At 41.5% G+C, this 24,620-nt stretch overlaps 1 protein-coding gene across 1 annotated transcript in view; it reads left to right on the top strand.

Annotated features, from left to right (window-relative positions):
• UST (uronyl-2-sulfotransferase) overlaps positions 1–24,620 on the top strand; it is a 321,018-nt gene that overhangs the window by 1,624 nt on the left and 294,774 nt on the right. The window lies entirely within an intron of this gene.

The following is a 24,620-nucleotide window of genomic DNA, read 5'->3' as shown; positions in this document are numbered from 1 at the left end:
TGTGTACGAGTGTGTGTGTGTGTATTCGGGCCTGGCAGAGCGGGGAGAGGCAAGGGGCAGCGACGGCCGGTCCATGGCATTGTTGGTGACCACAGTCCTGTCCCGTCCAGCGCTCCGCGTCGCGGGGGTGGGATTAGTACCTCCCCGGGGCCCGTTCTGCGAATTCTGTCCCGCAAGATCTCCTCCTGTCTCCTGGCCTGGGTAGCCCAAGGGCAGTTTGCGGGCTCCCGCGCTGTCCGTGAGCTAGTTTGTGCTTGGGGCACCCCCTGCACACCTAGCTGTCCGTAGCAGGGATCGACCTGCTTCGACTGAACGATCCATAGCGCTGCGTGTCCCAAGTCTGAACTTTTGGGGGAGGTTGTGCCTGGTTTAATAGGAGCAAGGCTGCCTATGTTTTTGGAGAGTTGAAGGGAAGGAGCTTGAGAAAAGAGCGGCTCCAGAGAGAGGATGTGACCTGCTGCTCGGTGGTCAGTGCGCGGGGAGAGGGGGTGCCAGGGCCCAGCGTGCGTACCCCAGGTCCCCGGTGCGCGCCTGGCTAAGGGAAGATGCTCCCCTCTCACAAGTCCGTGGCCAGAGCAGGTCTCGATGGTGCAGGGTGGGGGTGGAAGACGAGAGGCTGAGCGGGCCCAGGTCATCGCAAACGTCCAAGCGGATAAACTAAAGCCCCCGGGGAACTTCCGGCATCTGCGTGACCCGAGCCAGCGCGCAAAGAGAAGCCCCCGCAGCGCTGGAACCACGAGCCAAACGACTCCGGCGGCTGGAGGCTGCCAACCTCACCCACAAAAATCCCTTCTTCGCAGAAGCCACAGGTCTAGATAGCAGATCGTTTTCGAAGGAAGAAAACCTCTTCAGCAAAGTGATAGATGTGTTAGAGCGTTTTGAAATGTACATGCAGATAAAACAATGTTTTGTTTTCCCGAGTAGAGAAGCTCAGATTTTAAAAGTTTCACTTCTCTTTCAGTAGAAACTTTGCGGGAACTACGGTTTTGTAAGATGCTTTAGAGAAAATTAGAGGAAAATATTGCCCAAGTGGATTTCCAAAGAATAATCCTCAGCATCTGGTTTCCTAGGGGATTTGGGGTAATATGTACTTTTGCTAAAGAGTCAACTCTTTTCTCTGGGAGTTCTGTGTTTGGAAGTCCACAGCCCCATTGGCTCTCAGATTCCTGCTACTACCACACAGGTTGCTGTTATTACCAACAGTTGCTGCTATAATAACTGGCATAGGGAGGGAAGTGATTTGAGAAGCTTAGGGGTCTTTCTCCATGAACTGATAAGTAATTCTTTGTTGGGGTTCTTTTCAAGCAAAATAAAGAGGCCAGCGATGTAGGAAGAGTACAGTGGAGAGGGAAGGAAGACACCTGTGATGTCCTTTGGAGTACTTGGCTTTGGGCAGGGCATTTTCCATAGGTAAAATTCCGGTCTGGACCAGACTGCCTGTAACACATCCACCCAGCTCTTAAAATGTCATGCTGATAACCCTTCTTGGGGCGGGGAAATTTGGGAGGAGGAAGGATCAAAGGCATGTAGTGAGGCTAAAATCAAGAAACCGCAGTATCTACCCTATTAACTGCTTGAAAATTCAGTCAGATGTGTGTGGTATCCACAATTTTATATGCTTTCATTATATACTCCAGGAAATGAAGCCTGATAAATTTGGGGGCTTGGTTGTTGAAAGGGTGAATTCACAAGCATTCACTCAGGGAACCAGAAAGAACTGAAGGATGGAATATTGCTCCTATTACTAACTCATCATTGAATTTGACTGATGTAGTGGGTTGAAAATGACATCATTGTGAACTGAAAATAAGATAACCCTTGGCCAAATTTGTTCCCTGTTGTTTTGTTATGTAAACATAATGATTTTCAGGAAAAGTGGGCTTGTGGTCTTTAAGAGGGTCTAAAATATACCCTTAATAATATAAGGCCAAGGTATCTGCAGAATTATGCTCCCCTTGTTTCCTCCATTCTACTATTTTAGTGTCTGTGAAAACAAAATTGTGGTTAGTAAACACATCCTCTCAATTTTCCTAGGTAGCCAATTTTGGAGGCAAGTATTTTTCTTAAATATAAGTTCATATAAAGTCAAAATTTTCCAAATAAAAACATTATTTTTAGCAATATTTTTTATTTTTAATATACTTCTATAATATATTACATCTGACACATAGGTGAAGTGAAGTCACTCAGTCGTGTCTGACTTTTTGCGACCCCGTGGATTGTAGCCCACCAGGCTCCTCCGTCCATGGGATTCTCCAGGCAAGAATACTGGAGTGGGTTGCCATTTCCTTCTCCAGGGGATCTTCCCCACCCAGGGATGGAACCCAGGTTTCCTGCATTGCAGGCAGATGCTTTAACCTGTGAGCCACCAGGGAAGCCCACATCTGACACATAGTAGCTACTAAATAAATATCTGGAAGTGATGCTTGTACTTATTGTATCAAATAGGTAGTGTGATTTGTGACATATTGAACACTGAATATTCTCACAGGGAAGAAATAGGACCATTTATGACAAAAGCTAACATTTACTGTGTATGTGCCAGTCAATGCACATGCAGAATGAAATTGTATTAGCACAGAAATATCATAGATTAGGTACAGCTGTTATCCCTATTTCTGATATGGGAGAAAGGAGGGTAAAGAAGTTCACTGACTTGTTGAAGGACACAGAGTAAGTAAGGCAAGACTTGAACCCACGTCTGGTTGAATCAAGTGCCAACTGCATTAACACTACAAGCAGTTTAAGAGAAAAAGGAAATAGAGCCAAGATGCGAGTGGGGTGCTAAAGAACTGACTGGTCAAAAAATGATCATTTTTATTTCTATAATTTCATTTTCCTTTTCTTGATACTTTGAATATCTTGAGGGGCCAGCAGAGAAGGGAAACCATGCAAGCAGCAGGCCTGCTCTTAACTCCACCTTCCTGTTATTCATCCCCAAGATGCCATCTCCATGAACTAGGTGACTGAACTCTCCCAGAGTCCCACAGTTGGAGGTGAGGTGAATTGGAATCTTAAATTTTTAATTTCTCTCTCTCTTTCTTTAGCATTCATTCTCTGTTTGGGCTTCCCTGGTAGCTCAGATGGTAAAGCGTCTGACTACAATGCAGGAGATCTGGGTTCGATCCCTGGTTGGGAAGATCCCCTGGAGAAGGAAATGGCAAACCACTCCAGTATTCATGCCTGGAAAATCCCATGGACCAAGGAGCCTGGTGGGCTACAGTCCATGGGGTCGCAAAGAGTCAGACACGACTAGCAACTTCACTTCACTTCTCTGTTTAAGCTGTATGTGCATGCTCAGTTGCTCAGCTGTGTCCAGCTGTTTGAGATGCCATGGACTGTTGCCTGCCAGGCTCCTCTGTCCTTGGAATTTTCCATGCAAGAATACTGGAGTGGGCTGCCATTTCCAACTTTAGCAGATCTTCCCGACCAAGAGATCGAACCATGTCTCTTGCATCTCCTGCATTGGCAGACGGATTCTTTACCACTGTGCCACCTGAGAAGCCCCTTTCTAGGCCAGTAGTTCTCAGTGTGTGGTCCCTGGACCTACAGCATCGGCATCGCCTGGTCACTTGCTATCAGGTCTCATCTCAGACCTACTGAATCAAACAGTCTGGGCGTGGGACCCCAGACTCTGTTTTAGTAAGTCTTCCAGGTAATTCTGATCCCAGTCTCAGTTCGTGAACACTGTTCTAGAGTCAGAGATTGATTTTGGGAAGTTCCCTATGTATTTGAGAGAAAGAGAAGTGATGAGAGTAAGAGAAGTGATATATAAAATATTTTAAAAGCGATAGACGTGGCTTCATTTTTAAACTTCAACTTTTAAAAATGCCTCTGCTTTGCTGCATGTGCCCCATTGTTGCAAGAGGAAGAGCAGCCAACAGCTGCAGCCCCAGCTGGCTTTTGACTGTCTGAGGTTAGGAGATGCATGGAATGAGGTGAAGGGGGCAACCAGAAAGCATAGTGTGGAGGAAAAAACGGGAGTCGGTAAAGATGCATCTTTTTCTCAAAGGAACTGGGGTCAAACAGCTTCTTTTTTCCTAGGCAGTTTGGGGAAGGGCAAAGTCTGTTCTTTTTAAAGATGCTTTTTGCTGCAGCAGATTATAAATAAAAAGGAAAGTGTGTGAGGGGGAGGAAAGTTATGCAGAGAGAACTCTTGTCTTGCTTCTTTACCTCCTTGAAATGAGTAGAGGAAGGAGAGCATAAGCACACAGTGGGGTCAGTAGACATGAATAAAGCAAATTGCTGTACTTGAACTTGGAGACCATGGTGTGTGCAGTTCATTGAAATTATTTCATTTATTTTGAAGTGGCATTCAGACTTTGACTTGCTGTAGAAAACTAACCAAAATCAAATGAAATCTTCCATAGAAATTAGATTATGATGCAGCCTCTGCCAATAGACTCATTACTTATGAGCTGTGGAAATATCAAAAACTTGGAATAACACTCGGTACATAGATGTAAACTGAATAAGCCAGATGGCTTACTACTGATCCCATACAACCGGCAAACTCTGATGATTTATCATCAAGACTTGGATATGTGATTTAGCCTTTATGGGAACTAAATCAATGGGAACTAAATCTGTTGCATTGATCTCAAGTTGATAGGCTTTCCTTTCCATTTTTAACTTGCACTATTTTAAATGGAGATATACTACTCTAGTTTTCAGAATTCCGTCTTGATGTGTAGATTACATATAAGTGTGGCAATTTTGAGTCAAAAATGAAAGCAAAAGATGTAACTTTATTGACTTGAAAGTATCTAAGTTTAAATGAATTTAAAGGAAAATGTGAAAATTGAAGTCCAGACTTGCTGCAAAATAGTTTCTCTAAACCTTGAAAGTAAAATTAAGTTTCCTTCTGCACATCATATATAGTTTAAATATAATACCCCAGCCCCCAGACAGTAATCTAGGAAGTGAATGCATAAAATATGATGTTATCAATAGAAACTGTTGACATAAAAAGAAAATGACATTCTTGTTCATAGCTGCAAGTTTATCTTATAGGGTTGGTTGGGGACACAGTAGCACTGTTTTAGAGGAAGATAGAAAATGGAATTCAGCTATGGCAGACTGTTCTGTAAACACACAGCATGAATAGTGAAAAGCATTCTGTCTTGTAAAATATTTTTAATGTAGACTCATCTCAGTATGAGTTGTTTTAAACTACAGATAAATATGTATTATCTGGATACTGTCTTTCTTCAAATTCCCTGTCATCGATCCAAGTTTAAAACACTAGTTGGTTTTGTATTTGAGAAACTAGAATGAAAGTGCTCAAGATTTTTGAGTCCCCAAAGAAACAGCATCTTTTGCTTCCCTAGAGGGAAACAGCAGGAGCAGAAACTGTAGCTTTCCCTGCAGCTGCACTGAACAGGTCAGCCATGGACAGTGAAAAGGCATCTTATCTGACGAACTGTAGCTACTAGAATGATTAGAAATTGACACTTGCTGTTTTTTTATTTTTTAGAAAGAAGTTAAGTCTTGACCACAAATAAGTTTTGTCTTACCTATATTTATTTTTATTACAGAAACAACTTTAAGCAAACAGTGATATATGTAAACCCTTTTATTTATCAGAAATGGGGAGAGAACACTCAAATTTCACCAAATTCTTGTTGCAGAAGTCAAAACAATGTAACAACTATTATGCAAGAAATTTACAAATGAAGCACACTTCAGTATATGCTATTGATTTTTAATTCACTCACTTAAAATGTAATAGCTTTTAATTGTTTTTAGAATATTCCTAGATAAGTGAAACCATTACTAGAGTCACTTCTACAACATTTGCATCACCAAAAAGAAAATCCTCATTTGCTTTAATTATCACCTCACTATTCCTCCATTTCTCCAAGCCCTTAGGAACTAATCTATTTTCAGTCTTTATAGATTTGCCTCTTCTGGACATTTCATAGAAATGAAATCATATAATATGTGGTCTTTTGTGATTGGCTTCTTTTACTTAGAACATTGCTGTCAAGGTTCATTCGTATTGTAGCCTGTATCAATACTTATTCATTTTTATGACTAAATAATATTCCATTGTATGGATATACCACATTTTGTTTATCCACTCATCTATTTCTCAACATTTCAGTTGTTTCTTTTGGATATTGTGCATAAGGCTGCTGTGAACTTTTGTGTATAAGTTTTTGTATGAACATCTATTTTCTATTCTTTTAAGTATATCAGTTCAGTTCAGTTGATCAGTTGTGTCCGACTCTTTGCGACCCCATGGACTGTAGCATACCAGGCTTCCCTGTCCATCACCAACTCCTAGAGCTTACTCAAATTCATGTCCATCGAGTTGATGATGCCATTCAACCATCTCATCCTCTGTCATCCCCTTCTCCTCCCACCTTCAATTTTTGCCAGCATCAGGGTCATTTCCAGTTCTTTGCATCAGATGGCAAAAGTATTGGAGTTTTAGCTTCAGCATCAGTCCTTCCAATGAATATTCAGGACTGATTTCCTTTACGATTGACTGGTTTGATCTCTTTGCAGTCCAAGGGACTCTCAAGAGTCTTCTCCAACACCACACTTCAAAAGCATCAATTCTTCGGTGCTCAGCTTTCTTTATAATCCAACCCTCACATTCATATATGGCTAGTAGAAAAACCATAGCTTTGACTATATGGACCTTTGTTGGCAAAGTAATGTCTCTGCTGTCTAGGTTGGTCATAGCTTTTTTTCCAAGGAGCAAGCGTCCTTTAATTTCATGGCTGCAGTCACCATCTGCAGTGATTTTGGAGCCCCCGCAAAATAAAGTCTCTCACTGTTCCCATAGTTTCCCCATCTATTTGCCATGAAGTGATAGGATTGGATGCCATGATCTTAGTTTTCTGAATGTTGAGTTTCAAGCAAACTTTTTCACTCTCCTCTTTCACTTTCATCAAGAGGTTCTTTAGTTCTTCACGTTCTGCCATAAGTATACACATTGGAATTGCTAGGTCATATGATAATTCTATGTTTAATTTATTGAGGAACTGCCAAGCTGTTTTCCACAGTGGCTGCACCATTGTATATCTCCTCCCACAGTTTATGAGTTCCAGTTTCTCTACAGCATTACCAACACTTTTTATTTTCCATTATTTTGATTATAGACATCCTAATGGGTATGAAGTGGTATCTTATTGTGGTTTTTTTTGGTATCTTCATAATGATTAGTGATGTTGGACATCTTTTCCTGTGCTTTTTGGCCATATGTATATATCTTCCTTGGAAAAATGTCTATTCACACTCTTTGCCCATTTTTTATCTGAGTTGGCTTTTTTGTTTTGAGTTTTAAGTACAGTGTCTGGGTATAGAATAAAACCTAAATAAATTTCTAGCGATTGAACACAAAGGCCTCTTTAAAAGAATCTTGGGGGTTTTGTTTTACAGTTATGGATGACTTTGAATAGTAAACCCTTTACATTTAGTTCTACTGTATGAAAATTCATAAATAGGTAACACAACTATTTTACAGGTGTCACAAAGATTATTGTGACTTATATTTGGAATATGAGTGTTGCCAATCTTGAAGAGCAGATTAGAGTGCAATGGTGTGAGAATTCTTTCTTTGTGCTTATTCACTAGAATGGAGCCAATGAGTTCAGCAGGGGAAAACATTTGTGTACATTGTGTTCCTTATACTATGTACTATGAGGCTACCAAGGAAATCTAGAGCATTCTTACAAAATTAGGATTCATATGCAATTCCTTTTTATTCAGATTGTGGTATATAATATACAGGACAAATATATAGTCCTTTAGTAAAATAGTAAAATAAATTAGGAATTTAACTTTATAAAAATAAATTAGGATTTTAGGAAGAAACATTTCCTTCAAAGTGTTAGAAGTTTTTAGTAGGTTTTAAAATTATATATTATCAAAATAAGAAGCTTTAAAATAAGTACAGTCAATTCCATGCTGCCTGATAAGAGATTCAATTTGAATAGTTTGTAACACTCTTATACTAAAAATTATCAGGGAGCCAGATAGCAGCTTAATGTCCAGGGTATGCTGCACTTCTGTCTATCTCAGATTTTATAGCAAGTGTCTGTAATTTCCCAAAGACAGCCACTGGCTCATCTTTCTCGTCTCACCACCCACCTGCCTTGGCTTCTGGCTTCTGCTATTGCCCCTTTGCTGATGGCTAAGGAAGCTCAAATTCCAAGGATGATCTCTGAAATCCTTAGTACTCATTTCATAATCACTTCTGAAGTTTTGACACTCTACTGTGTATTGTCATAATTTGTAGGCAAGCTCCTTGGAAGGAAGAAGCTTGCTCAATACTTTCCATCTCTACTGTGACACCTCTCCTGGGTGCTCCACATGAACCCATAGGAAGTATCTGTTGATTCAAAATATTTGCTAAGCAGACTGTTCTTTACTAGGGCTTCAATTCTGCTTCATTTTGTTCCTATTTTAAGTAGAGAATGTGGGGAGGGGTTCCAGGAAAGACTCTAGCCCATTCTCCAACCCATCTCTTTCTGGCTGTTTGAAGCATATGCTCCAAAGATGTTAAAACCACTGCGACATACAGTTCTATAAACGTTTCCTTCTGTAATGTTGTCTGCCTCTTACCTGTTGGGATTTAGAATTGCATTGATAGAGCTTCCCTTGTAATTAAGAATGCCTGAGGTCAACCCAGAGATTTGAGTGCATACTAGAATGCAAACTTCCTGTTTCTTGTCATTTTCCTGAACCCTAAACCAGTCGTTTTGGAAATTTGCAGAATAGCAGTTTGTCTCTTGCTCTAGGTCAATGTCTTCCTTAAGTAGCAATTTGTATTAAATTAGCTGGTACATTTCAAGCATGACTGTAAGGAGATGAGACCATAAGATGATGTGGTTTTTGAAATAGTGACTGAATGGATTTTAACCTAGAATGGCAGAATAATAAATTATAAAATTAAGGCTCAGTGCATAAACCCATTGACCTTGTTTACTGAAAGACATGGAAATAACCTTAAGTTATGGCCTTGATTAAGTAATTCTGATTTCATTCATTGATAAATGATTTAAATAACCACTTGCATTAAACTGTAATGCATTTCTGGAAACATCATTGATTTTTTTTTTTCTAGTTCAGTATGACTTTCACAGTCTTATGAAAATAAAATGAAAGTAGTCTGAAACATATAAACTTCTTTGTTCAGTCATTCAGCAGATATTCACTGAAAGCTTTCTGTGGGTCAGAAGCATCAGATACTAGAAAAAGTACAAGCTTTAGACCGGGGATCTGGGTATGAATGACTGTGTTTCCACTTCTTAGCTGGAACTCAGGCAATGCTCTTATCTTCTTAAAACCTGAGGTGTTTTAATCCATGTTGTTTGTTGTTTAGTCACTAAGTTCTATCCAACTCTTTTGTGGCCCCATGGACTATATAGCCTGCCTGGCTTCTCTGTCCATGGGATCTTCCAGGCAAGAATATTGGAGTGGGTTGCCATTTCTTTCTCCAGGGGATCTTCCTGACCCAGGGATTGAACCTGCATCTCCTGCATTGGAAGGCAGATTCTTTACCACTGTACCACCAGGGAAGCCCCATATGACGGGATTACTCTGGTGACTCAGATGGTAAAGAATCCACCTGCAATGAGGGAGACCTGGGTTGGGAAGATCCCCTGGAGGAGGACATGGTAACCCACTCCAGTATTCTTGTCTGAAGAATCCCCATGCGCAGAGGAGCCTGGCGGGCTACAGTCCATGGGATTGCAAAGAGTCGGATGTGAATGAGTGACTAAGCACAACGTTTTATAAAGTGTTTGTCTAACTCAAGGCCTGGCATTTGATTTCAACAAATGCCAATTTTCTCGCCTTATTCTTTGCTTCTCTCAGATCCCTTTTTCTTTTGGCACACACATACCAGTGGAATACGCAGATTCATGGCTTGCTTCTATTTCAATGAACCATTCTACCCAAGAAGTGTGAAATTACTGAAGCAGTATTTTTGTGGCTTATCTTGTCACCCTCACCTTCAAACTGATGAGGGCTCATCAGCAGCTGACATTCTCCAGTCATTTGTCCTGTTAACTGTACACACACAAATCTTTCTGCTTTTTAGCCTCTCTTCTGCTTCCTGGAAACCATCTGAAAAAGGAATTCTTTGCCCAGCCTGCTTTTCTCTGTTTTGAATTTATCCACGTTCCTCCCCACCCCAGGCACACACACCTTGCATTCACAAAATGAACGTAGTTGTAAGAGAAGGAGTATGGCACATCTCCCTCTCTGGGATCACCAGCTGGTCTAGGACTGGACTGTGATCCACATCAGTCTACTTTTTCAAACGATCACAGAGCCAGGCATACACTGGGGCTGCTGCTACAGCCTCTTCCCCTTAGGCCCAGTAATCTAGCCACAGATTTATTTCTGGTTCTCACTTCCCTTCCATTGGAGGTCAGGGCAGGAACAGTGAACCAAAGTAGCAGGTCATGTCTTTGTCAAAAGGCTGGTGAACTTGCTTCTGTTTTCCATTCTCTGCTTCTTCATGTTGCCTTGACCTGTCCAGCCTCTGATGGGTGTTGGGGCAAGCCAGAGCCACCAGGGCCATTACTCTCCAGTGTGGCTGGTCACCCAATCCCTTGAGAAGCTGAAAGCAAGTGGGATTTTACATTGATTACTTAATGGAAAGTTAAATTTTGTCAAGGGAAACCATGACCTTGCAACTCTGGCACAGAGCTTCCTTTGATATGTAGACTGTTTGACACAAATGCCTTCTCACTGGATAAGTGCAACAGTCAGGCAGGGCCATGTGGGTTGCTGGAAGGGACAGGGGACCTGGGTCTGGAGGGAGTCTCCAAAAAGTTCAGTGGTCAGTACTGTTGAGTCATGTGAACCTCCTAAGCTTACCTTTCTTCACCTCCAAAATGAAGATGTTTAATTAGGTCTGTGATCCTCAGTTGTTCTTCTTTCCTAGGACCCCCATTAGCAGCAGTGTTTCCATGTAGTCCTGATGGTCTGTCTGGGAATATGTACCAATGGCCAGGAAAGGGAAAATGGAGATAGTTCTGGAACTTTCCAGATGATGGTGCCTCATTTTCCTTTAGAATGACTGAATGAGGTACTCTCTAAGGTCCCACCTGGAGCTTCCCGGTGGCTCAGTGGTCAGGGACTGGCCTGCAATGCAGGAGCTGCAGGTAGATGCAGGTTCTATCCGTGGGTCAGGAAGATCCCCTGGAGCAGGGAATGGTGACTCACTCCAGTATTCTTGCCTGGGAAATCCCATGGACAGAGGAGCCTGGCGGGCTACAGTTTATGAGGTCACAAAGAGTTGGACACAACAGAGTGGCTCACACTTTGACTTTGTGGAGAGGAGTTACTATCAGAAGGGACTCTCTTCTCAACAGTTCTCTTTTGAAATGACTGTGCTACACCCACCCCTGCCCGTAGTTACCAGCAGGTGAGTGGAGCTGGGGGGAGGGGAGGGGAGGTACACCCCTCTGGAGCTCTGTCTCAGGTCCTAAATACAAGTCTTGCTGAGTTCTTGGTGCCACATTTGTGTTGGATGGTCTGCCCGCTGAGGTACCCTTCTCCACACTAAGAAGCACAGCCAGCAAGCCACTCCCAGTTCACAGCCAACAGCACGTGCCTCCTGCCCTGCTTCCCTCCACCCCTGAGACTTTGCTGAGTCTGTAAGAAGCAGAGGACAGAAGGAGCTAATGCAGTGCTTAGAATGTATCATCTTCCCTGAAAGTATTTTTTGCAATATTCCTGAAAGCAAGGGGACTCACTCATCTGGTTGGAGTTTTCACAGAAACGTGATAGCAGATTTTTTTGCAACTTCATTCTCCTTTAGTGTCAAAATGCAACCAGTGATGTGCCAAAAAATGTGTGCTAAATCACACGCAGATTTAGACACTTCAAGAGGAAGTTATTTTTACCACAGTGGGGAAGAAAACAGAAAGTGACGATTAGCAGGGAAGCCGAGGCGGGGCTGAGTCAGGAGGGGGAGGCATGCCTGCCTCTCCTGTCTTGCCCGGCTGGCCTGGGGATTGTGGTGTGGTCGCCTCTTAGCAGGTAAAGCAAGGAGTTCCGGTGTGGAAGACCTGCCCAGAGGAGTTTGTTGACATAACCTCCACGTGTGATGCCCATTTGAACCGTGTGGAGTTCGTGTTGGTCCCTGCTGAAAACGTAGCCACCACCACCACCGCCCGCCCCCCCCCGCCCAATAGAAACTGCTCTCTAACTAGCAGCTGAGTAGGACCCGGAGGTGAAAATGGAGGACAGCATTCCGGAAAGCTCCATAAATACGAAAACCAAATGGCGCAGTGTCTTTAGTTTTCTTTAGCAGATGACAAGATTGAGGTCGTATTATTTTCTTTGCTCATGCTTTTCTCAGCTTAGAAGGCTGCTCTTGTTTGCTTGCCCAGCGGAGATCCAGGGCCTTACGGAGTCTGAAATGTTTGTGGTTATGTTCTTCTAGCCCTGCTGTGAGATGAAGAGGTTCCCAGAAATGAAAGGGAGGGAGGAAGAAATGTTTGTTAGCATCCACAACCTCTGTCTTTTTATAGCTCTTTACACCCAGCCGAAGGATATCTGCAGCTACCATGTAGTGATAAGATTTCAAGTCTCCTGAGTTTGAAGCTTGATGGTGAACTTTTCAAATGCATTTGGATGAGGCTTTATTCAGGCCTTCTTGTGTCTTGCTCTCCTGTTCCTTACTGGGAGAGGTGTGCAGGTCCCGTGCCAGGGTGTGTTGAAACAGTTACAGGGGTGCCACTCTGCTTGTGACCTGAGCTCTGGCACTGAGCGTGTGGATGTGGCACACTGTTAGTGTGTGCCCTAGCTTGGATGGGGAGGACCTACTGGAAAACACGTGGGCTATTCGGTGGGCTCCTACTTTCGTGTTTCGTTTCTTTCATGATATAATGAATTTGCTGTTTCAAAACATAGTTGCCTTTCACCAGATTTTTCCTGGCCACCCAGTTGGAATGATAGGTGAGTTTTGTCAGTTTCAGAGTAAGTCTTCCCCACAGGCTTACATTTCATGGAAGCTTCATATCCATGAGACTTAAAGGATCAGAAAACATGTGTTTTCCTATTGCTTTCAGATGCCCGCCCTCCTTCCCATGTGGCTTGGCAGCCGTCCTCTGTCATCTTTTCCATCTATTCAAGTTCATTCCTTCAACAAATGTTCATCAAGCTCCAGTTATGCACTGGGTCCTGGAGGTAGTGTGACTAATGATACTGTCCCTGCCCTGGGTGCGGGGAGGGGACTGGATTCTACTGGGAGGAGCAGAGAAGGACTTCGAATAAATGTAAAGTGATAAACAGGGGTCTCTGGGAAGCTAAAGGAGGAGAGTAGAAGCAGGGATTAGATCTGCCTGGCTGTGATTAGGTTAATGATCTCCTTGGTTAAGATCCTGTTTATGCCAGGAGCTCGGGGCTTCTCAAATCTGGCTGCATAATAGAATAACCTGGAGAACTTTTGAAAATACTGATTTTCATTCATTTGGTCAGGGGTAGGGCCTGGGCATCTGTATTTGTTTAAAGCTCCCCATGCAATTCTGATGTACAACCAAACTGGAGAACCTCTGTAGTTCATAGATGGCCAGGTAGCTTTGGGTGTACCCTAAGTCCTTTTGTGGTGTTATTTAGAGATGTTTCACTTAGCCTAGAGTCTTTTATTTGGCTGTGACTTTTAACACTTTAGCTTTCAGCTTCTCTATACAAGCTCTTCTCAAACTTAAATGTGCATTCAAATCACCTAGGAATTTGTTCAACTGTTGGATTCAGGGGTAGTAGGTGGGGGGGGTGGAGTCTGAGATTCAGCATTCCCCAAAAGCTCCCAGTGTCACCAGTGACCCAGTCAGAGGACCACATTTTGAGTAGTAAGTGTCTATACTGTAGCAGTTTTGGAATGTGATTAATTCTTGTAAACAGACAAATGAGCGAGGGTTTATCCTAGCCACCAAAGATCTGTACTAGTAAATGTTTCATTAATTTCTTTTAATTGAATTCTCATTCACCAGTTTGATTGTTCGAATTTAAGAACATTCTATGGTCTCTATGTGCATGCCTGCATGCTCAGTCATGTCTCTTTGCCACCTCATGGACTGTAGCCCACCTGGCTCCTCTATTCATGGAATTTTCCAGGCAAGAATACTAGAGTGGGTTACTGTTTCCTGCTTCAAGGGATCTTTCTGACCCAGGGATCAAACTCTTGAGTCTCCTGCATTGGCTGGAGGATTCTTTACATGTGTCACCTGGGAAGCCCCTTAATAACATTAGTTTTTTCCTATGAATCACACACTTGCCTGATTAAAGTTTGAAAATGTCTGCTTTTATTAATTTCTGTAATCCATAGTATTGAAATACAGGCTGTTTGGAGATTTGTGAACCTACGGATGCGACCTGTTGTCAAGTTTATTAATAAGCATAGGAGGTTAAACAATTGGTCTTGGATATAAAATTTCTTCAAATAGTTACTACAGATTCTTGTGCTGTTTTTAATTTTAATAATGTTGGAATTCATTGCCAAGAGTCCTGTTTTCCAAATACTCCAGGTAAAGTTTTATTTTTTTTAATGGTCAGAGCAAATAACGGGGTGTGCTCCTACTGCTAAGTCGCTTCAGTCGTGCCCAACTCTGTGTGACCCCGTAGACAGCAGCCTACCAGGCTCCTCCGTCCATAGGATTTTCCAGGCAAGAGTACTGGAGTGGGGTGCCATCGCCTTATTTACACGGGGTGTCAATAAAGCAAATAATTGGAATCACTCAGTGTAATGCTTTGAAAACACAAGGTTAATAAATAATTAAAACTCTTACATACTCCTTGTAGAAAACTGGGAAATAGAAAAGCACAAAGAAGAAAGTAAAATGTGTGTTAATTCCTGTATTGAGAAGTACCTTGGTTTGGTTGCATGCTTCCAAGCAGTATCACAAATGTCGTTTTTGTCTTTACATGGTGTTCAACAACATTGGTTTTCATGGTGGCAGAGTTTCTTATGAATGTATAATAATTCCTCTAGCAAGGACTTTTGATATTTAGGCTATTTCCAGCTTTTCATGATTCTATAAAGTTGTGATGAACAGTATTAAATTTTTGCACACTTCTCTGGGAGAAATTCCTAGACTTGAAATCGCTGGGTTAAAGTGTGCACCCATTTTAAAAAATCACTTTTAGTACGAATTGCCATATGCTTTGGTGTCTTTCACCAGCAGTCTGTTTTGGTCATATTTTGCAAGCACTGGATATGATCTTATAAAACTCCTCACCCATTCAGTTGGTGAAAAATGATATTTTAAACTCTAATTCACATTTGTTTGAATATTGATGAAACTGAACAATTTGACTGTCTTTTGGGAATTATGGGTTTTTCCCTACTTTTCCTCTATAGATATGTTCTTTCTCTTGCTAATTTTAAGAATCCTTAAGAGATGAGGGGTATTAGCCCTTCACCATACATTCAAATATGTTTTTAAATTGCACTTTAGTTTTAAAAATCAGTTTCTTTTATTTTTTATTTATTCTAATTAACTTTTTTCCATTTATTAATTTTCCTTTACTTTAATGCTTAGGAAGGTCTTATATCCTGTATTTTCCCTGTATTTTCTTCTAGTTCATTTGTTGTTTCACTTTTTCATTTACTTTTTACATTCTTTCAGCATTTATTTTGATGTGAATTGAGCCAATGGTTTTGCAAGTCTAGTTGGAGACAGAGTCATACTTGAGTGATGTCATTCTTTAACATTAAATTCAATTTTCAAACCTGGAAATTGATTTCAAGCCTAACTCTCTTTAGAAGATTTGAACCCCGCATTTGCCATTTAATTTCTAAACTTTTGGGACAAGGTCCCCCAGCTTCCAGCCCATGGCCCTTGTTTCTGGAGAGAACTTTTGTGTGTCAGTAGATTGTGGCGTCTCTGGCAAGTCTAGGCAGACACGACCACTCTCCTTGCACACTCAGCCTGAGTTACCTGAGTAAATGCAGGACTAGGCAAGTTTTTAAGTCTTAGCCTCTTGGATTCCTTTTGAGTCTCTGGAGCAAAAAGTAAGCACCACATCCCCAGACACATGCTTCCTTTTCAGCTGAGCTAGAACCGTTAGTGGGCAGTGATAGATGAGCTCCTCATGGACAGCCTGTCTCAGCCAGCCCTTGGCCCTTTGTAGTTCCTTGTAATGAGGGCAACCCTCTTTTAAACACTGTTTTTTAAGCAGCTAGATGACAATAAGTTGTTTAGCTCCTGTGTGCTGTTATTCTTTTGAATGTTTATAAAATTCAAGGGACCACAATTTGATGACAGAGACATTTGAAGGCCAGCCATATGGTCTAATAGAACTACATCTTCTTTTTTTTGGAAATCGCATTTCTTCTATGAATTTGCCCCGAATAGGATGCTTACTATCACAGGAGGCAGTGTTGTATAAAAGAGTAGTGGCTTCAAATCAGAAGTCCTCTGTGTGAATCCTGGCATTGCCAGCATGCAGCTGTGTGACCTTGAGCAGTTCATGTAACCTTTCTGAGTTTCCATTGGAACTTTAGAGGGACTCTTTCTGCTCCAGAGCAACAATCACTAGATTATGAAGAGAATGCTATCTGCTACTCTGCTGCCTGGAATACTGTGAAAATTTGCATTTTTAATATCTGCTAATGCACACCTTCATTTTAATTATCCAGGCATAAGCCTAGCCAGAACAGGTGGCACTTCAGAGTGTAGGAGCCAGAGAGATGTTACTTACTGTGCGATATGTGTATCTTGTATCAACAAGCAAACAAACACATCCATCAAAATTCTGTCTCTAGGCATTCACAAACAGTGCTTATGGTTATGTGTATTCCTGCCCTTTCTGAACTCTATGGTTTTCGTGCAGGAAGAAGACCTCTAGAGACTGTGTAAATTACATTTTTGTCCAGTAAATGTTTTTATTTGTTGAAAGAATATTCTTGCAAAGAATAGTTGGATGATTGAAAGTTCTAAAACGTTTATCCTGTGCTCACTTGATAAGATTTTAATTTTTCAAAATTTTTTTCAGAATCGAATGTGCCAAAGACATGAAGATTTTTCTAAAAAGCTGCTAGCCTAGTCGTCTCTGATACAGATGTATATATTCATAACTTTCATATAGGTATTTATGGTAGTAGAGATTCATTCACATGTCTTGGGGGGATGGGGGATCGGAAATAGGGAGAAGGCGAGGGCTTCATGGAAGAAGTGACATGAGCTGGGTGTTGAAGCATAAGTAGGAGTTTGCCTGACGGAGATGTGGCAAAAGGACATTCCAGAAAGAAAGAGCAGCCCTGACATAAAGGCTAAGGGAAAGAAAGTGAAAGTGTCAGTCGCTCATTATGTCTGACTCTTTGCAACCCCTTGGACTGTAGCCCTCTAGGCTCCTCTGTCCATGGGATTTCCCAGACAAGAATACTGGAGTGGGTTGCCATTCCCTTTTCCAAAGGATCTTTCAGACCCAGGGATTGAACATGGGTCTCCTGCATTGCACGCAGCTTCTTTATGGTCTGAGCCACCAGGGAAGAAAATTGTTGCCCCTTTGAGCCCTCTGAGCAATATGCGTGGTTGCTGAGAGACTGTGACAGGGAGAGAGGAAGTGGGGGTTGCTACAAGGAAGGCTTCTAGGGAAAGGGGTAGATTTTAGAGGAACTTGTACCTTACACTCATTGGCACACAGTAGGAAGCCACTGAACGTTTTCAGACCACAGTGTGGTAGCAGATTTGTTATTCATGAAGTTAGCTCTGGAAACAGAAAGTCACAGCAGAGCCGAAGTAGGTATCTGAAATGGTTCTCAGATTGAAAGTGAAGTCACTCAGTCGTGTCCAACTATTTGTGGCCCCATGGACTGTAACCCGCCAGGCTCCTCTGTCCATGGGATTCTCCAGGCAAGAATACTGGACTGGGTTGCCATTTCCTTCTCCAGGGGATCTTCCTGACCCAGGGATCGAACTCGGGTCTCCCACATTGCAGGAGATTCTTTACTGTCTGAGCCATCAGGGAATCCCTCAGATTGAATGGTGCTTTAAAGATCAAAAAGTTCTTGCATGCAGGTCATCAAACATGCTTCTTTACTTTTTCTAATAGTGGGTGTTAAGCTGGCTGTGCATATGAGGAACCTGAGCCCAGAGATGTTTGAAGGGCCCTGAGCGCTCTGTGGGTGAGGTGGGGAGGAATTTTGCATCCAGTTTGAGTCTGCTTGGGCCTCCGGGATCTATTCCATTTCACCCTGTGCCATGTGGAGGCATATTTCAACAAAAGTGCTCAAGTACTTTCTGAATCTTTTAGTTTGAACTTTCAAAATAGTTTTAATCTTGATAAGGAATGCTTGACAGGAAAACCAACGTGACTCTTCTCCCGCAGGTGTTTATTTAGTGTAATATAGTTATGTAGAGTTGCCTCTCTGCTGACGTTTTCCTGTTATGATAGCATGCTACAAGCTGATGGTTTGTTTTCTCTGATTAGCTGAAATGGGAAAAAAAATCCTCACTGTGTTTTTATCAGGACAGGTTATATCTTGATTTTACGTTTCATTTATTTAGGTAACTGAGATCATGCCATTTTGTCATATATTAAGCTGACATTTAGGCTATAGTTTCTTGCTGTTTTAGAAATGACTTTTCGCTGTGTATAGGAAGTTTATTTTCTCTGCTGCTTTATTGAAGACTCTTAGGAAGTGACTTCATTTGTGTCTTAACTGAAGTTCCGTATTCTGAGGCTTTCTATCCCGCATTCTGACTGTAGCTTTTTGTAAAGCATTTCAGCTCTTCAAACTGCTGTTGGAAGACATCCGGCCTTACCTGTGTTGCCACCTGCTCTATGACATTTAAAGCAAAACGGTCTAATTGTTTTGTCTTTCTTTAAAAACAAAACAAAACAAAAAAACCCAGAAACAGTTTTCTAAATCTCTGATTTTGCTAAAACACAATTGGAGGAGAGGTGTTCAGATGACAAAAACATTGAATTATGCTAAGACTGTGATGGATGGGTAGATGGTCCTTGAAATGACTTTTTGATCTCTTGAATTTCAGGACATCTTTTTAGAGAAGAGGTGAAATAAAAATTGCCCAAAGGGATGCTCCACGCCCTAAGTGAGCCTTTGTGAACGTGCCCTGGGTCTGGTGCTTATTGAGTGATAATGTTTATTATGGTAACTAGAACATGAACCTGGAATGAGAGTTTTTGTAGCTGAATGTTAAATTTTGTTATTGTTGTTTAGTCACTCAGTCGTGTCCGACTCTGTTGTGACCCCATGGACCGTAGCTCACTAGGATCCTCTGTCCATGAGATTTCTCAGGCAACAACACTGGAGTGGGTTGTCAATTCCTTCCCCAGGGGTTCTTTCAAACCCAGGGATCAAATCTACATCTCCTGCATTGCAGGGCAGTTCTTTACCACTGACTCACCTAAGCAGCTCAGGATTGACTGGATAAACATGGGGAAAAAAAGTAATCTAAATTCTTATCTATAAGGGAAAAATGATATGGATAATTGAGTAACCCATGTAGGGAGATACTGTACAGTCAGTTCAGTTGCTCAGTCATGTCCAACTCTGCAAACCCATGAATTGCAGCATGCCAGGCTTCCCTGTCTATCACCAATTCCTGGAGCTTGCTCAAACTCATGCCCATCGAGTTGGTGATGTCATTCAACCATCTCATCTTCTGCTGTTCCCTTCTTCCACCTTCAATCTTTCCCAGCATCAGGGTCATTTCCAATGAGTCAGTTCATTGCATCAGGTGGCCAGAGTATTAGAGTTTCAGCTTCAGCTTCAGTCCTTCCAATGAATATTCAGGACTGATTTCCTTTAGGATGTACTGGTCGGATCTCCTTGCAGTCCAAGGGACTCTTAAGAGTCTTCTCCAACACCACAGTTCAAAGCATCACTTCTTCGGCGCTCAGCTTTCTTTATAGTCCAACTCTCACATCCATACATGACTACTGGAAAAAACATAGCTTTGACTAGACAGACCTTTGCTGGTCAAGTAATGTCGCTGCTTTTTAATATGCTGTCTAGGTTGGTCATAGCTTTTCTTCCAAAGAGCAAGCATCTTTTAATTTCATGGCTGCAGTCACCATCTGCAGTGATTTTGGAGCCCCCCAAAATCTTCCATTGTTTCCTCATCTATTTACTGTGAAATGATGGGACCAGATGCCATGATCTTAGTTTTCTGAATGTTGAGTTTTAAGCCAACTTTTTCACTCTTCTCTTTCACTTTCATCAAGAGGCTCTTTAATTCTTCTTCACTTTCTGCCATAAGGGTGGCGTCATCTGTGTATCTGAGGTTATTGATATTTCTCCTGGCAATCTTGATTCCATCTTGAGCTTCATCCAGCCTGGCATTTTGCGTGATGTATTCTGCATATAAATTAAATAAACAGAGTGACAACATACAGCCTTGACATACTCCTTTGCCGATTTGGAACCAGTCTGTTGTTCCATGTCCAGTTCTAACTGTTGCTTCTTGACATGCATACAGATTTCTCAGGAGGCAGGTCAGGTGGTCTGGTATTCCCATCTCTTCCAGAATTTTCCACAGTTGTTGTGATCCACACAGTCAAAGGAGCTTTGGCACAGTCTAAAGCAGAAATATATATTTTTCTGGAATGCTTTTGCTTTTTTGATAATCCAGTGGATGTTGGCAATTTGATCTCTGGCTCCTCTGCTCTTTCTAGATCCAGCTTGAAAATCTGAAAGTTCATGGTTCACGTACTGTTGAAGCCTGACTTGAAGAATTTGGTGCATTACTATGCTAGCATGTGAGATGAGTGAAATTGTGTGGTATTTTGAACACTTTTTGGCATTGCCTTTCTTTGGGATTGGAATGAAAACTGACCTTTTCCAGTCCTATGGCCACTGCTGAGTTTTCCAAATTTGCTGGCATATTGAGTGCAGCACTTTCACAGCATCATCTTTTAGGATTTGAAATAGCTCAACTGGAATTCCATCATCTCCACTAGCTTTGCTCGTAGTGATGCTTCCTAAGGCCCACTTGACTTTATATTCCAGGATGTCTGGCTCTAGGTGAGTGATCATACCATCATGATTATTTGGGTTGTGAAGATCTTTTTTGTATAGTTCTGTGTATTCTTGCCACCTCTTCTTAATATCTTTTGCTTCTGTTAGGTCCATACCATCTCTGCCCTTTATTGAGCCCACCTTTGCATGAAATGTTCCTTTGGTATCTCTAATTTTCTTGAAGAGATCTCTAGTCTTTCCCATTCTATTGTTTTCCTCTATTTCTTTGCATTGATCACTGAGGAAGCCTTTCTTATCTCTCCTTGCTGTTCTTTGGAACTCTGCACTCAAATGGGTATATCTTTCCTTTTCTCCTTTGCCTTTAGCTTTAGTACAGCAGTATAGTAACAAAGTGAAAATGTTAGTCGCTCAGTCTTGTCCATCTCTTTGTGACCCCATGGACAATAGCCTGCCAGGCTCCTTTCTCCATGGCATTTCCCAGGCAAGAATACTGGAGTGGGTTGCTATATTTTTTTCCAAAGGATCTTCCCAACCCGGGGATCAAACCTGCATCTCCTGCATTGGCAGGTAGATTCTTTATTGCTGAAAACATTAAATACATGTATCTGAATTTTCTGGACTCCAACACAAAGAGGAATGAAATGTGTCATGCTGTGATGATCTAATGTAAGAAGCGTAGGGAGTTCATTGGGAAATGGTGGTCTCTCTTTTCCGACCTTGAACTTATAGGAGAAACTGATTTGATCTTAGAGTATTAGAATAGACAATATCTTCTACAATGTTTTTTATTTTATTTTTTTTTCAGAAAGTGACATGTTCTCCTTGTGACTGTGCCAGACACTAGCCCTTTATAAAGAGTGAAAAGTGAGCTATAAAATCTCTCATCAGCAGTGGCTTTGCCCTGGAGAGTGAGCTGTCACAGTGTAGGTGTCTTGCTTTTCAGTGGGTTTAGGTGTTTAGAAAATGGGTATTGAACCTGGCCCTGATGGCTTCTCTCAAGTGTCAGTTTCTTCCGGCTTCTATTTGGCAGGAAGGGGAGAGCAGTCTGCTGAGTGATGTGCGGGGGTATAGGACTTCAGTATGGCAGTATGTGCGGGGGTATAGGACTTCAGTATATGACTTCAGTATGCATCTCTAGTTGGTGGGGATTAGACAGCAGGGGCAGCTTTCTGGTTCACTCACGCTCTCTTGGACTGAGCAGGCTACTGGGGATCTGCTGGGCCCAGTGGAGGCCTGCCACCTGCTGGGGGCCCAGTATCGAATGGGACCCCCCCCCCCCCCGGATTCCCAGCATTATTCCTGATCCACAGGAATCAAGCCCTGGCACTGAGATCTGGGCCAGGATCTTTCTCAGCGGGAGAAGTTCTGAATAAACATATTTTGAATGCATTAATACCTGATCTCTCAAAGGCCTTTTAAAAAAAATACTAGCATACTTTCAATTGTCAATGAGAGAAGGGAATTCATTTTGCTAGTTTTTCTTCTATAATTTTAATAATGATACTAACTTTTATTGTTATTGACGATCCCCCGTTTTCCAACTGAGCAAACGTTTGTTAGTCTTGCTGTGGTTTAGACCCTCCTGGGTACATAATCTCACAAAGAGGTCTGTGGAATTTTGAAAAAAAAAATCACAGAAAATAAAGGATATTGGGAAATCAACTATATGGTAGGTTAGAATTTGGGACTTAAATTTCTTTCAATATCTTTTAATGTCATCCAAATTTATATGAATTAGAAAATGGTCATTTTTTCATGTTGAGAATACGATGACATGCATATTAGAAGCCTAATTTATTTTTCAAGTGTACATGAGGTAAATGCAAACGCCAGAAGACTGGCTTACACACACACAGGCACACGTATTTTTTTGTATACCGGAGAAGCTAAATATTCAAGTCTTTTCCATTAGCTGACATTTTGTTTAAACATTTTTGCAGGACACTCCTATTTTCTATTTTTACCTTTTGAAAGGGACAGTGTAAAGGACAGCTGTAAGAGGCGATTTGTGAATTTGCAGCAAAGGCCGGGTGTAAACATCTATGACATCTCAAAATAGGGTTTCGTATGCCTTTGGGCACCCTGCACACAAAGACTTTGCAGAAGTCCTGAGCAGGGATTGTCTGAGAGAATCAAATTCTCAGTTGTCAGCTGCCCAATTGTTCTTCTCTAAAACTGATCTCCCTGAGAACCTGACACGTCTCCTGTCCTTTCCCACAAGCTTCCCCTTGATGCCCTCCCTTGCTTTGCGTGAGTCCTGCTGTGCTGGGTGCCAAACTCCACCAGGTGCTAAAGGAAGAAGTCTGAGGCTGGTGTTAAGGAAATGAATGACAGTGAAATTAAACCATTTTCCAGGTCAGAGGGTTTCAGTTCTTTGTTTTCAATCAAAGTGAACGAGTTCAAGTCATCCAGGAATCAAGTTATTCAAGGAATCAGGTTATTGCTTTGAGTAGATGGTCCACAGATCACAATGCGCTTTTGTTGTTTAGCTGCTAAGTCTCGACCGACTCTTTTGGGTTTTAGAAAGACGTTAAAGAAGTGAGTGACGTGGCAATAATATCACTCCTCCCTTTCCTATCTACTAATCTATGTGAGCAAGGTTTCTCAGTGTTCATTTTTATTACAGTGAAAAATAGAAATAAAAATGAAATAAGTAAAATTCAGTGACGGATGTATTAACTAGTTACACACCATAGCCCTGTTCATCTCAGTAGATACATTTTCAATCAAGCTTTATTTCTGCTTTTTAGTAATTATTTGTGAAGTTTGTAAGATCTTTATGTAGTTTTGATCAATTGTGAAACAATGGTAATTTTAACAATGACTCAATTCAAAAGATACTTTTGAAACTCTTAGACTTTATGGTCACAGGAAAAAATTTAAAATAAATTCTAGTTTACATATGTACATTTTCATTGTACAAGATAGAATAGACTGATCAAGAAATATCGTCAAACATAAAAATATATTCTATTAGAACAAAAACTTGTGGGGGAATTGAAATGAAAATACTATGTGTTACCACATACAAAAATAAATTCAAAATGGATTAAAGACCTAATGTAAAGCTGGACACTATGAAACTCCAGAGGAAAACATAGATAGAACACTCTTTGACATAAATCACAGCAAGGTTTTTTTCATCCATCTCCTAGAGTAATGAAAATAAAACCAAAAATAAACAAATGGGATCTAATTAAACTTAAAAGCTTTTGTACAGCAAAGGAAGTCATAAACAAAAAGACAATCCCCAGAATGAGAGAAAATATTTGCAAATGAGGCAGCGAACAAGGGATTAATCTCCAAAATATACAAACAACTCATGCAGCTCAATATGAAAAAAACAAACCACCCAATCAAAAAACGGGCAGAAGATCTAAGTAAACATTTCTCCGAAGAAGACATACAGATGTACAAAAAAGCCTATGAAAAGATGCTCAAGATGACTAATTATTAGAGAAATGCAAATCAAAACTGCAATGAGGTATCACCTAACATCAGTGAGAATCAGTTCAGTTCAGTCGCTCAGTCGTGTCTGACTCTTTGAGACCCCATGAATCACAGCACGCCAGGCCTCCCTGTCCATCACCATCTCCCGGAGTTCACTCAAACTCACGTCCATCGAGTTGATGATGCCATCCAGCCATCTCATCCTCTGTTGTCCCCTTCTCCTCCTGTCTCCAATCCCTCCCAGCATCAG

Source organism: Bison bison, unplaced genomic scaffold (genome assembly GCF_000754665.1).
Source record: "Bison bison bison isolate TAMUID 2011002044 unplaced genomic scaffold, Bison_UMD1.0 scf7180017864483, whole genome shotgun sequence".
Lineage (NCBI taxonomy): Eukaryota > Metazoa > Chordata > Mammalia > Artiodactyla > Bovidae > Bison > Bison bison.
Note: the sequence above shows the minus strand (reverse complement) of the source record. Positions and strands in the feature narration are given on the sequence as shown.